Genomic DNA, 12,832 nt, shown 5'->3' on the forward strand with positions numbered 1-12,832 from the left:
AGAGTGCGGTGCTGATAACACCAAGGCCCCGGGTTCGGATCCCATATAGGGATGGCCAGTTGGCTCGCTGGCTGAGCATGGTGCTGACAACACCAAGTCAAGGGTTAAGATCCCCTTACTGGTCATCTTTTAAATAAATAAATAAATAAATAAAAATGCCTTAGGGGAAAAAAATTGCTTTCTTCATCACTAGTAGCAGGTTTGAATTCTGTAATTTAATATTTAAGCAAGCAGCTCCATCAATTGGAATTTATACTCATGCCCAAATTTTATTCTACAATGCCTTTCCAATACAGACCAAAAATGTGTATAGATATATCAATATGAAAAAAGCATTTCTTTCTAAATTCTTTTCAAAGTGAGTATTTTCTTGTATAACCTGAGCCTAGGTAATTCTGTTTCTCATGTTGATTTTTGCTGGAGGATCCCTAAATTTAAGTTTTGGGATTAAGTTTCTTGTTTCCTAACTCTTACAGCTTTTCTTATCTAAGACCACCAAGTTACATAGATGGCTACTTTTTTTGGCCACCTTTTGCCTAATTTACATAGTGAAATGGAATGAGCAACCTGATTCGGATTATAATTTTTCACTTACACTAAGTGGGTAATTGTAATTAGAGACCTGAGAGATAAATACATTCTCTAAAGAATAAAGGAATACATAAACTATAGGTGCACAGAATGCATTTGGGGACCACAGTATTTTGGAACATAAAACCCCTTAAGGCCATACTTAACAGATGTTTGTATCAGGTCCCATCTCAAGGACTCATCCTCTCTATGCGCTAACAATAAAGCTGAAGGTGTAGCCTTCCAGGAGTTGCATTTAATAGACAACTGGAAAGACCAAAACACCTTCTGAAGACCAAAATAAATGAAACTCTAAAGATTGTGACAGATGGTAAAATCATCTGTGAGACAGTGACGGGACAAGGGGACTCCTAATCAGTTCCATTCAAATCATGAGTGTCCAGTTAACAACCTCTCCCTATGAGATGAGATCTATGTAATAACGTAAAAATGTAATAATATTATAATTGAAATATTAAAACAGAAATATCTTAGGTATAGATAGAACCCCTCTCCCTACTCCCCCTGGCCACTCAGCATGCATTTTAAATCAAGGCTGACCTTTCAGAGAACAGGTAGGTCACTTAAGGACAGTTAACCTCAATGAGATGCCGAGTGTTGTCTACTAATTCAAAAATAACCAAAAGTGTACTTCAAAATGGGAAAAATGGAGAAAGAAAAAGTAACATCTAGGCTACCTGGTTACCTCAGTTGGTTAGAGCGCAGCCTTGTAACACCAAGGGCAAGGGTTCATGTCCCCAAGGCCAGCCCCCCTCCCCAAAAGAAAGAAAAAGTAACATCCTACCTAAGATGTTACTCAGTTATTTCTAAGGTATTAAAGTATTAATTATATAGCAGTATTTTTCACTTTAACAAAACACACTTGAAAAATCCTATTCACTCAGGCCAAATCTAATTTTAAAACTGACCCTAAACATAAAACTACTCACCAGTGATACCAAAAAGTGAGAAAGAAAGAAAAAAAATACTGGTTCAGGAAAATGAGACTGCATTAAGGAGAAACTAACTTTAATTACGTGTCCACCAAAAAAATAAATAGAAGTTCAAGGCTAACCTAGGCTAGAGATTTCCAAAGCAAAGTCTTGAGAATTCGGTTATTTCCTTCTGCCTGACTGGAATTTTAGAAACCGCCACACTAACATAAAGCTATGAGGATGAAGATTAGAGAAATTTTACATAGAAAAAATAAAGAGTGAGGGACATAGTAACAACAGTATGGTGAATAACAAAAGGGGGGGAAAAGGCTGGCAATCCACCCCTCAAAAAGACCGGAATGTTTAGGGGATTAAAGAGATGCAATAAGCACAAGCCCAAAGAAGAACACTTCCAATATCGCAACATAAAGCAGTCATTCTACATTAAAATACAGTCTAGTCTCTATGTAAGTATACAGAGTTGCTATAACTTTCTAAAAATGTCTATTAATACAAAAGGAACGACCAGTTTATAAAGTCATTCTATATTTTAGTGAGCTACTCTACAGATCTATCCGAAACTACTTGCAAATTAAGCGCATTCCTTTATACCTCTATACCTTCCCTCTTGTTTCAAGATATCATCACGGAATGAACAACTTAAATTACTTTATTTTCCACGGTGTTTCCCTTCTCCCCTCTCCGTGCAACACAAGTACATTTCTTTAAGTTCACATCAGTTGATACCTAGTACCTGTAACTCAGCCTCTTTGAAACCTACTTAATTTTAAAAGTTCTAATAAGATGTGTTCAGGTTGGAAACGAAAAACTACCTTATAAGGGTATAAAAGACTGAAAGCAGGAAGCGGCTTTGACAAAACTAAGGAAGTTGCTGCGCGCTTGCTCACTGGGGGACTTTTTTGAAGCAAGAGAAGTAACACATGACATCTTTTTCTCTTGAATTAAAATGAGACTTGGTTCGCCGGTAAAAACACAGTGAGAGATGGAAATGACCAGTAATCGGGAAAAGGAGGTGGGTGGTCAAACGAAAACCCCGTTCTAGGTTCTCATTTTCAGAGTCCAATTCTTCCCTTTCCCCACCCACACCCTGGGCAGTGTTGTCACAGCAATCTTGCAAAACCTACAAGGAGAGCTTCTCTTTTCTCTCTTCTCGGCCAGGTCAGTCCCCGCGGTCGATGCCCTCGGTTCCCAAGCCCACAGCCAAGAAGGGGCGCGAGGAGAAAGTAAACCGGGTGGGCCAGGCTCGACGACCACCCCCCACGGCCACCGCGGCTCCGGGAGAGGTGACCGTCCCCACCTCTCCTTGGGCTGCGCTGCCCACCGCAGTGGGGGAAGGGCCGGGAGGGGTTGAGCGGAGGAAGCCGCTCCTGAGGGGCGGGAGGGTTTCTCGGCCCCCGCCCCAGTCCCAGGAGAGGGGAGCGAGCGGTCGAGGGAGGCCCTGACTCCGGGCCCCACCCCTCGCAAGCCGGCGAGGCTAGCACTGACAGCCGGCGGAGGCACCTCGCCACACCGTTCATCTCCAGGCCTCTTCCCTCCCCCGCCATTTTCCTTCTCCCGCCTCAGTTTCCCCACCCCAGCCCGTCACCCCCATTACCCCGTGCCACAGTCCACCACACAGGCCGGCAGCCGTCCCGCCATCTTCCTCCTCGCCTGCTGCTGCCGCCGTCTGCTCCGTGCTGGTAGGGGCCAGAGATTGGCGGCGGAAGATGGGGCTATCTGACCATTCACAGCCGGGCCGCCCTCTCCGTCCGTGGGGGAGCCGGGAAGCCGAAGCAGTAGCAAGAAAGCAGCAAGCTCGGTCAGCGGCTACCACTTCCGCAACCCGGGCAGGCAGGCAGTCCCCGCCCTGCCCCGCCGCGGCCTCCTCCCCCTCTCTCTTCCCTCCTCCTCCCTCCGGCCCCCACCCTACAACTTCTTCCCTTCAAGCCGCCTGTCCCCGGGAAGCCAAAATGGCCGCCGGTGCCGACGCCCCGGCCAGGCCAGGCTCAGGCCGCGAGCGCTCCCCCTTCCGCCTCCGAGCGGGAGGGGCAGGGAGCATGCGCAGTGAGGTGCGGCCGCCGTGCGCGGCTCCCGTCCCGATGTTAGTGAATCCACTTCGGGTTTTCCAGGAGGGTAGAGGCGGAGAAGTCAGCCTGAGCTTCCAGTCCTCCTTCGGAAGCTGGAGGGATCTTATCTGTTCAGCCTTTCGGTTTAGATTACTTCTGAGCAAGGGATGGAAGCGCCTCCCGCAGCCACGAATATCTTCTCTAGTGCCGGGGGAGCACGGCCTAATTGAAAACGTTGTCAGCGTCATGCAAATATTCCTGTAACTTGAGTGGCTGCTTTTCTGGGTGAAAAGGAGCGATATCAGAACGTGGTGAGCATCGGGAACGAATGAACGAAGGCCCGAGCCTTTGTTCCAAGGTTTTATTCAGTTACACTCGTGCGTTGTTACAGGACTTTAGATTATGGGCCCCTCACAGGCACGTCCGTGCCCTCAAGGAAGGTAAACCTCCCAGGAAATATATTCTACGTAATATGCCGTACACAAATAGGCTTTTATTCAGGGTTTTTGGATGACAAAGATTTCCCTTTGGAGTGATAATACCAATGATTAAGGGCCAAAAAATAATTTTTTTAATGTTAAAACTGGAAAGCCTAAAGCAACGGTTTCAAATTTAGGGTGCATCAGAATCACCTGGAAAGCTTGTTAAAACAGATTTCTGGGCCACACCCCCAGCGTTTACTGATTAGTTGGTCTGGAGTGAGGCCTGAGAATTCGCATTTCTAACAAGTTCTAAGGTTCCCACTTCAGGAACCAGAAGGTTAATAGCTTTCCTCTCCACGAGGCTTATCTTATGATAAACCATCCTGCGTTTGCTTACATGAGGCTGAGGTAAAAATATTTCTCATTAAGAAAGGATGTCTTATTCAGTCCAGAAGATGCCATAGCGTGGGGTTAAACTGGCCTGAGGGATGGAATAAGGGTTTTTCATTCATTCATTTGACAAATAACTTTCTCACCTACTATATTATGGCAGGGACTGTGCTGACCCTGAATATTCAATGGGGTGCAAAATAGATAATGTTTACTCTCAGAATTTACAGATTAGTTGAGAAATAGACAAATTGTGTTAAGAATGGGGCCAGCCCTTGGCTCACTTGGGAGAGTGTGGTACTGACAACACCAAGTCAAGGGTTAAGATCCCCTTACCGGTCATCTTAAAAAAAAGAAAAAAGAAAAAAAAATTGTGTTAAGAACAACGAAAGAAGGGAATAGAAGCACGAGAAATGAGGATAAGGAGTGAGAACAGAGGGAGGTGGAAGATAGGGAAGGCTTCTCGGACCAAGTGGCTTTCAAAAACTGAGGCCCGAAGGATGGTAGGAGATGGGGGAAAGAGTGGGGAGGAAGGGGAGTCCCCTCAGGAAGAGGCAACAGCAAGTGTCAAGGACGTCAGGTGGAACAAGCATGGTATCCTCCACCAATTGAAGGGAAGACCCAAGTGGTCCAAGTGTAGTGACTCAGGGAAGATGCAATGGTAGGTGAAGTCTAAGAAACAAATAGTTCAAGAATTTGTAGACTGCTCCAAGCATTTTAGTTTATCCTAAAAGCAACTTAAAGCCGTCAAAGGGATTTAGATTAGAAAACGTTGTGGCTACTTTGTAGAGAATGGACCCAGCAGAGTCCAGAGTGAATCATACATTGTATGCTGGAGTTCAGGAGTAGAAATACGTGAGGGCCAGCATCCAGATGGGATCAGATAGGTGCAGAGGAGACTAAGGAACGTCATCATCAATTAGTGTCCAGCATATCCACAACGATTCAAACTAAATAAGTAATCCTAAGGGAAGGTTTTTCTCAGAGGTTGTCATCAAAGAAGTCAAACAAAAGGGGTTTTCTTTCAGATACATCATTGTTAGCTTTTCCCCTGCATTTTAGAAGAAGATGCTAGATGGGGATGGTTTCCTTCCACTTCCACTATCAGGTAATTAGGATCCTTTGGAGAAGCATATGCTTGAGGATTGGCTCTGGCAGAAAAGACAGATGTGGCTTAGTAGGGGTAGAACAGATAGTTGTTTCCAGCAGTTACAGTTAGTAAGTCAGGAGGGTAGGGATCTTCCCAAAGGGATCACAAAGACAGAGGTTAGGGCCTTTAACAGGTCACTCAGGGCAGCCCACACTCTGGCCTTGTGTGGTTGTCATGGAAGTACGTACATCAATGGTCAGAAACGAGTGCTTCCAAGTCCAGGCAAGTAATTTTATAAATGAAGGGGGCCACAAGGAGGGTATAGCAACATGGAGAGCCCACACCCCAACAGAAGGCAGTAGACAACTGTTGTTATGTGAGAATACAAGTCTGGGGTTGCCCGAGTTTCCACCCCACCAGCCCAAGAGAAATCTGAATTTTTATCTTTGGTAATTGCTGTGGTTTGATTGTGTCCCCCAAAGTTCATGTGTTGGAAACTTAATCCCCAATGCAATATTGTTAGGAGGTGGGACTTTAAGAGGTGATTAGGCCATGAGGGCTCAGCCCTCATGAATGGAATAATGCTGTTATCGTAGGAGTGAGATTGCTATAGAAGGAGTGGGTTTCTTATAGAAGGATGTCTTTAGCTCCCTTCCCTCTCTCTTCTGCCCATATGATGTCCTTCACCATGTTATGACACATCAAGAAGGTTCTCACCAGATGCCAGCCCTTAGATCTTGGACTTCTTAGCCTCTAGAACTGTGAGAAATACATTTCTGTTCTTTATAAATTACCAAGTCTTTGGTTTTCTATTATAGCAGCACAAAATGGACTAAGACAGTAACTAATTTTTCTCTGTAGGCCATATCTGACCTATGGGCTGCCAGTTTGTAACTTTTGATTTCAGAAGCTATCTACGGCTTAGTCATGTGTTATCTTCAAATATGAAGCTCAAGTCAGTTCTAGGTACTATGTCTCTTTTCATAGGCATGAGGAAACCTTCTTTCATAGTCACCAGTCTCTTTCATATAGTCAAGACTGTCCTGTGTTTGTAAAGGCAGTAACTGTTAGAAGCACCTAGAAGCTTCCAGGCCTTGTTAGAAATGACATTTGTGCATGTTCCTCATAATCTGTCCTCCCAAACACTTTGCTTGCTTCAGATCCCTCTTCTGCTTCCTGTTTGCTGCATGCCAAATTGGTCAGCCTCTGTGCTACTATGGTGGCTTAGCCTTCCTCAGCTGCCCAGAGCCTTTAGGTACACATCCAGCCAAAGCATTTTTGACAACCCTGTTTGCATATGCACCCCTCCTGCTCACTCTTCTCCAAACACAGAAGCAGAGGATGTCAGAGTTAGAAGACCTCTTAGAGATTATCTCGTTAGGAGTGAAAAGGGAAGCAGTGGTGAACTGCCCTTCATTCATTCCGTTATCCCTGATAACGCCCCAATTTCCTTTTAGTTCAGGTCATCCAGGTACTTGGTTTTTGTCAGTTTCTAAGCTTGGTTCCCAACCCTTCAGGTGTTTGTAAATCTTGCAGTATCCTTCCAATACATCCCCTTTGGCTTTAGTTAGCTGTAGCCAGTTCCCATTACTTAACATCAAATTTAAGAACCCTCACCGAGGTTGAGGATTTGGATCCCCATATAGGCAGGCTGCCCCCCCCCCAGAAAAAAAAAATTAAGAACCCTAAGTGGTACAGAAGCCCAGAGAGTTTAAGTGATTTTCACAATATCTTAAAGAAACTAAGGAATAGAGTCCTGACCAAAACCCAGTTCTGACCCAGGGCTCTTTAGTTGTAATGCCACAAGCATTGTTTTATTTTGACTGATACAATGGTTACCAATTATCATAAGATTTCCCAGATTATTCCTGTGCTTTAAGACCAATTTAGCAAATGTTTTAGGACTTTAAAAAGTGTCTAAGAAATTCACATGTCACTCAATCACCACTACTTTAAAATGAGAAATATTATTATTAAAAAAATCAGTCTGGATACTTACTACAGGGCTGACTATTTGCAAATTGGCAGACCAATCAAACCCACAGAGAGCGTTGATTAAGAGCAGCTAAATAATTGATCAAGATGTCCATGCCCTGGTCAGAGGGAGAGGCTGTGAATCCTGGCTTCTCCCTTCTCAAGTTATATGATCCTAGACAACTAAGCATGTAGAGAAAGCAGTGATTTTGGATTCAAGAGACCTGAGTTGAGTATAACTCTGTTTCTTCATCTGTAGAACTGGCAGGGATACTTAACCAATAGGGTTACTGTAAAACTTGAATTAAAAAAAAAAAATCATATTATAAATTATAGAATGATCTTATTATAAGAAGATCAAGAGGAATATGGTTTAATTATAAAGTAACTACTTTTGTACTTATTACTTAAACGTACATACTTAAAGATCCAAAAATTTATCTTCCTCTTCAAAGACATTATCTTGGGGTCTGTGTGCTTACTCTTTTAATGCTATCATGGTGCAAAATACTTTTAGAAGCTCTCCTTCAGACTTGCCTTTGAAGCCTACAGCCCATTCCTTTAATTATCTTCATTGGTTACAAATCTTGGCCCTTTGTGGGTAGATTTAATTTTTGGAATTGGCCAAAAGTCATTTCTTCAAGTCCAACTCCAGTGAATAAAATGGCTGATGATGTAGGGCTATATTTTTTGATCAAAAGCTTTGTGAGACTATCAATAAAAACTGGTTTTCATATGTGACTTATAGACTGCCTCTATCACGGTTTTAAGTTTTTTGTTTGTTTCTTTGCTTTTGGCAGCTAGCTGGTACAAGGATTGAACTACTATGGTTTTAAAATGAAGTTCCAGAGAGATTTTATTCAAGATCCACATCGTGGATGGTATAGACTGAATGTTTGTGTCCCTCCCACCAAGTTCATATGTTGAAATGTTAACCAGCAAGGTGATGGTATTAAAAGACGGGGCCTTTGGTAGGTGATTAGGTCAAGAGGGAATGGCCTTCATGAATGAGTTTAGTTCCCTTACAAAAGAGACCCCAAAGAACTCTCTCGCCCTTTCCACCATGTAAGTACACAGGAAGACAGCTGTCTATGAACCAGGAAGCAGGCCCTCATCAGACATGGAATCTGCCTGCACCTTGATCTTGGACTTGCCAGCCTCCAGAGCTGTGCAAAAAAAATTTGTTGTTTATAAGCTTATAGTAGTTTGTTAATAGCAGCCCAAATGGGCTAATGCACTAGGATAAAACTACTCATTAAATGTTTAATTTCAATTGAAAATATATTTTATAGGATGAAAATATTTGTAGTGTTTGAAATGAGGTGAGATTCTGTGGGATATAGCACCCTAGTCCTCTCACTGCCTGCATAGAATGAACAGTTTATTTAAAATGTGACTCTTAATTTGAAAGAAATAAAAGTTATACCACACATACACAGACACATGCATCTCATGTTACATAAAAAAGACAAATCCTACATGTATTGCAAATCTCCAGTGTATAATGAGATCCATACTCCTTGTTGCAGCCTGCAAACCCTCCCTGTTCTGCTGCCCACCTCCCTCTCCAACTTGTCTTCTCTTCTCCCCTGATTCATCAGTCCTCTTGCTGCTCTTCATGCACACCAGGCCATTCCAACCTGCATCTTCTCCCTGGTCGTCCCCCCTCGTTATCAGTTATTCCTGAATCAGTTACCTCCTCGGAGAAGCCTTTCCTGACCACCCAATCTGAGGTGACCTGCCTCTCTCCCTTGTCACCGTGTTTTAATTCCTTAGGGAAAATGTCTTATTTATTTATTGGTTCATTTGTGTGTAGTCTCTCTCTCCCAGCTAGAAAATATTCCCACCAGAATTTGAAGAGACCCTGGCATAGAATAAGTGTTCAACAAATATTTATTGAATGAATGAATGAATGACTAGATTAAATAACAAAAACAAAATATTAAATGTATTGGAGGAGAATATTTGTATAATATCAAGGTGGGGAAGATTTTTTGAAGTAAAAGAAGAAACCCATAGCCATTAATAGGAAGATTTGGCTGCATGAACATTTAAATTTCTAGTGTCTAAGGTATTTTTTTAAGTTAAAGATTATGTTTTAGTCCGTTTTGTGTTGCTATAACAGAATTACTTGAGACTGGGTAATTTATAAGGAAAAGAGGTTTATTTGGCTTACGATTCTGGGACAGCTGTATCTGGCATGGGCCTCAGGCTGCTTCTACTTATGGCAGAAAGTGGCAGGTAGCTGGAGGGTTCAAGCAGATCACATGGCGAGAGGAAGCAAGAGAGAGAGGGGAAATGCCAGGGTCATTTAAACAAGCTCTCACGGGAACTAATAGAGTGAGAACTTACTCATTAGTCCCCCCTCCTCCAGGGAGAGCATTAATCCATTTGTGAGGGATCCACCCCCATGACTCATTCAGTTTCCAATACTACCACATTGGGGATCAAATTTCCACAAGAGTTCTGGAGGGGACAACACATCCAAACTCCATCAAATTAGAAGAAAGTATTTAAAAGGAGAAAAAATATCCAAGGCTGGTAAGTGTATGGGGAAATGGATAGGCTGAACACTGTCAAACACACCCTCCTGGAAAGTTATCCAGCGGTATCTATTAAAATTTTAAATTTGTATGTATTAGACTTGGGAATCCCATTTTGGTGAACCCTAACGAAATAAAAATACTGGTGTTAGAGAGAGAAAGCTTATAATTATGAAGAATTATTTAAAAAATAGAAGGTTTAGAGATATATGCTTTTTTCCAAGTGCTAATATGGCCAGGGAAATCTCAAGGACTCTCTTAGCTCAGAAGGCATGGCTAGATCTTAAGGGACAACTAGCAATCTCTTCCATGTGTCTGTATTAACCTATAGGGATGTGATATTTAGCTTCCTCCTTAGTAACAGTACTTAGATTTTATTCAGGTGCCTGTGTACCCAGCCAAAACACTATATTTCTCAATCTCCTTTGCTGCTGGGTGTGGCTGTGTGATTAAATTATAGCCAATACGATAGAAGAAGAAGTAAAGTAGAACTTCTTTAAAATATCTTTAAAGAAATCTGACTCAACTAGGAGGGGCACCATTTTGGTTTTTGCCTTCTGCCTTTCTTCCTGCCTGAAACACAGATAAGGTGACTAGAGCTCCTCAACCATTATGGCTGAATAGCTGACCTTGAGACTAGAAACAGTGTCCTAAGGACCAATGTCTGCATGACCCTGGGGTGCCATATTAGCCCTGAATTTCCCACCTCCAGCCTTAGTTTACATGAGAGAAAAATAAACCCTTAGTGTTTAAACCACTGTAATTTGGCATTTTGGGTTATATATACTAAATCTAAATCTGAATCATAATGCCATGATATAATGTTAAATGCAAAAAACAAGTTGCTTTGTAATATCAGAAGGATAAAACTCATGCATTTATAGGTGATAGGCCAGTAATATAGAGAGGTGGATTAGTGAACATATAAATGTTGTAGTAGAGAATGGAGAGGACATGTTGAATTGGAAAGTCCAAGGAACATCAATAATATTATTACCATGTAGGCACATAGATCGAGATCTTGCAATCTTTCATGTTAAATTTCTCCAGTATTCTGCAAACAAAACATTTTCCCAGCTGTGTCTAGACTGCAAGCTAACAGTTTGTGACTTTTGATTTATGATATGATCTAATATTTGGGAAAATGTAATAAAGGGTGGGTTGGGTGGGAGAAAGAACAGAAAAGTGGGCCCAAAATATGTGTATATTTATATGTGGTATAAGCATAGAGATGATATGGAAGATTGTGCACCAAATAATGGAAACATAGAGGAATAAGATTGGAGGGGGAAGTTATTAACTTTTTCATTACAACTCTGTATTGTCTGTATTATTAAAATGCATGTACATGAATTTTGTAACTTAAAAAAATCTAATGAGGTAGGGGGAAAATTGCTGAGAAGTTACGCAGACTGAAAATCTAATGCAAATGCCACAACATAAACTCGAACACTTCTAGGATAATTCAATATGAGAAAGTTTGATCTGTCTTAGGAGTAGGCCATTAATTTAAGAATTAATATCTAGGGGCCGGCCCGTGGCTCACTCAGGAGAGTGCGGTGCTAATAACACCAAGGCCCCGGGTTCGGATCCCATATAGGGATGGCCAGTTCGCTCACTGGCTGAGCGTGGTGCTGACAACACCAAATCAAGGGTTAAGATCCCCTTACCGCTCATCTTTAAAAAAAAAAAAATCTAAAACTAGAAAACACAGATGTGAAAGGGAGAACACAAATAGTAAGTTGCAGTGACTTTTCGTTAGGTGTGGATGAGCCGGAAGTCATTTATAAACATATAACCTTGCCAGTTTGAAGAAAAATATGTTCCAGAAAATGGTACCTTGATTATTTTTTAAATAAAAGATAAAAAGAAGTGCATTCTTCTTTGAGATTACCATGTGGCCCAATGTATACATTTCGTTTAGTCTAGCACATCAGGTGGTTCATTTTAAAACTAGTTCTAGTTTTAGAGCAGCTCAGATTCTTAAATATTTATTGCGTTTACCTACCTCTACCTCAGGCATTGCCATTCTCTTGTAAACACATTTGAAAAAGTTGACAGTTGTCATCTCAGTCTGAAACTGTGCAGTTGGCTCTGGTCTATTGAGAAGAAACTGGATTGTGAATCCATTTTTTTCTAATACATCTATTTTCATCCTTTGGTAAATTTGACAACTTGTGACAGTTCTCACATTTCTGAAACAACCTTCCTGATAATAGTAGAAGCTAATAATGATAATATGATAGATTATAAATTAATTGATTGCTTTTGGTTTATCCAAAATGAAGATTATCAAACTTTCTCCTCCTACTTTCTTACCCCACCGCAGCCCCTGATGCATACCCTGTGCCATTACAGCATTTATGTCTAGGGAATATGATCCTTAAATAGCAGTCAGTCACTCTAACAGTGTATCAATTTGATATTCTAGGATATTTCACAGTAATAATTTTGCAGAAGGGACATTATAGCTCCCTAGTTTAGCAAATGAGGAAACTGGAGTACCAGAGAAGTTGAGTGACTTATTTAAGATCTCACAACAAACTAATAGAGTACTTCTACTGAAATATATTTCTAGAGATTCATAGAGGGTAAAAGCTACATTGAAAATCCACACAACTCTGGAAAATAGCAAATTTGATGATGCTATAAAATCTGGCATAATGTCCTCCTGGTCAAGACACTTTTGGTAGTAAATGAGAGAAACCAAATTCAAACCAGGTTAAGAATAAAAAGGAATTTTTTTTCTTTGTAGTGAGTGGAGCTCAGCTAAGTGTAAATTCCAAAGATAAATTGGATTCAGGTATGTCTGGATGCAGAGGCTCAAAAATACCATCAGAAT

The 12,832-nt window shown here is 41.5% G+C and overlaps 1 long non-coding RNA gene across 1 annotated transcript in view; it reads left to right on the forward strand.

The window, feature by feature from the left end:
- Positions 1-3,709: 3,709 nt before the first annotated feature.
- The window catches only part of LOC103589810, a 15,916-nt gene continuing 6,793 nt past the window's right edge, over positions 3,710-12,832 (forward strand). Inside the window, exon 1 of the long non-coding RNA XR_550421.1 lies at positions 3,710-3,882. This is a non-coding gene — a long non-coding RNA (uncharacterized LOC103589810). The remainder of the gene's footprint in view (positions 3,883-12,832) is intronic.

This window comes from Galeopterus variegatus, unplaced genomic scaffold, assembly GCF_000696425.1.
Source record: "Galeopterus variegatus unplaced genomic scaffold, G_variegatus-3.0.2 Scaffold731, whole genome shotgun sequence".
NCBI classification, from domain to species: Eukaryota; Metazoa; Chordata; class Mammalia; order Dermoptera; family Cynocephalidae; genus Galeopterus; species Galeopterus variegatus.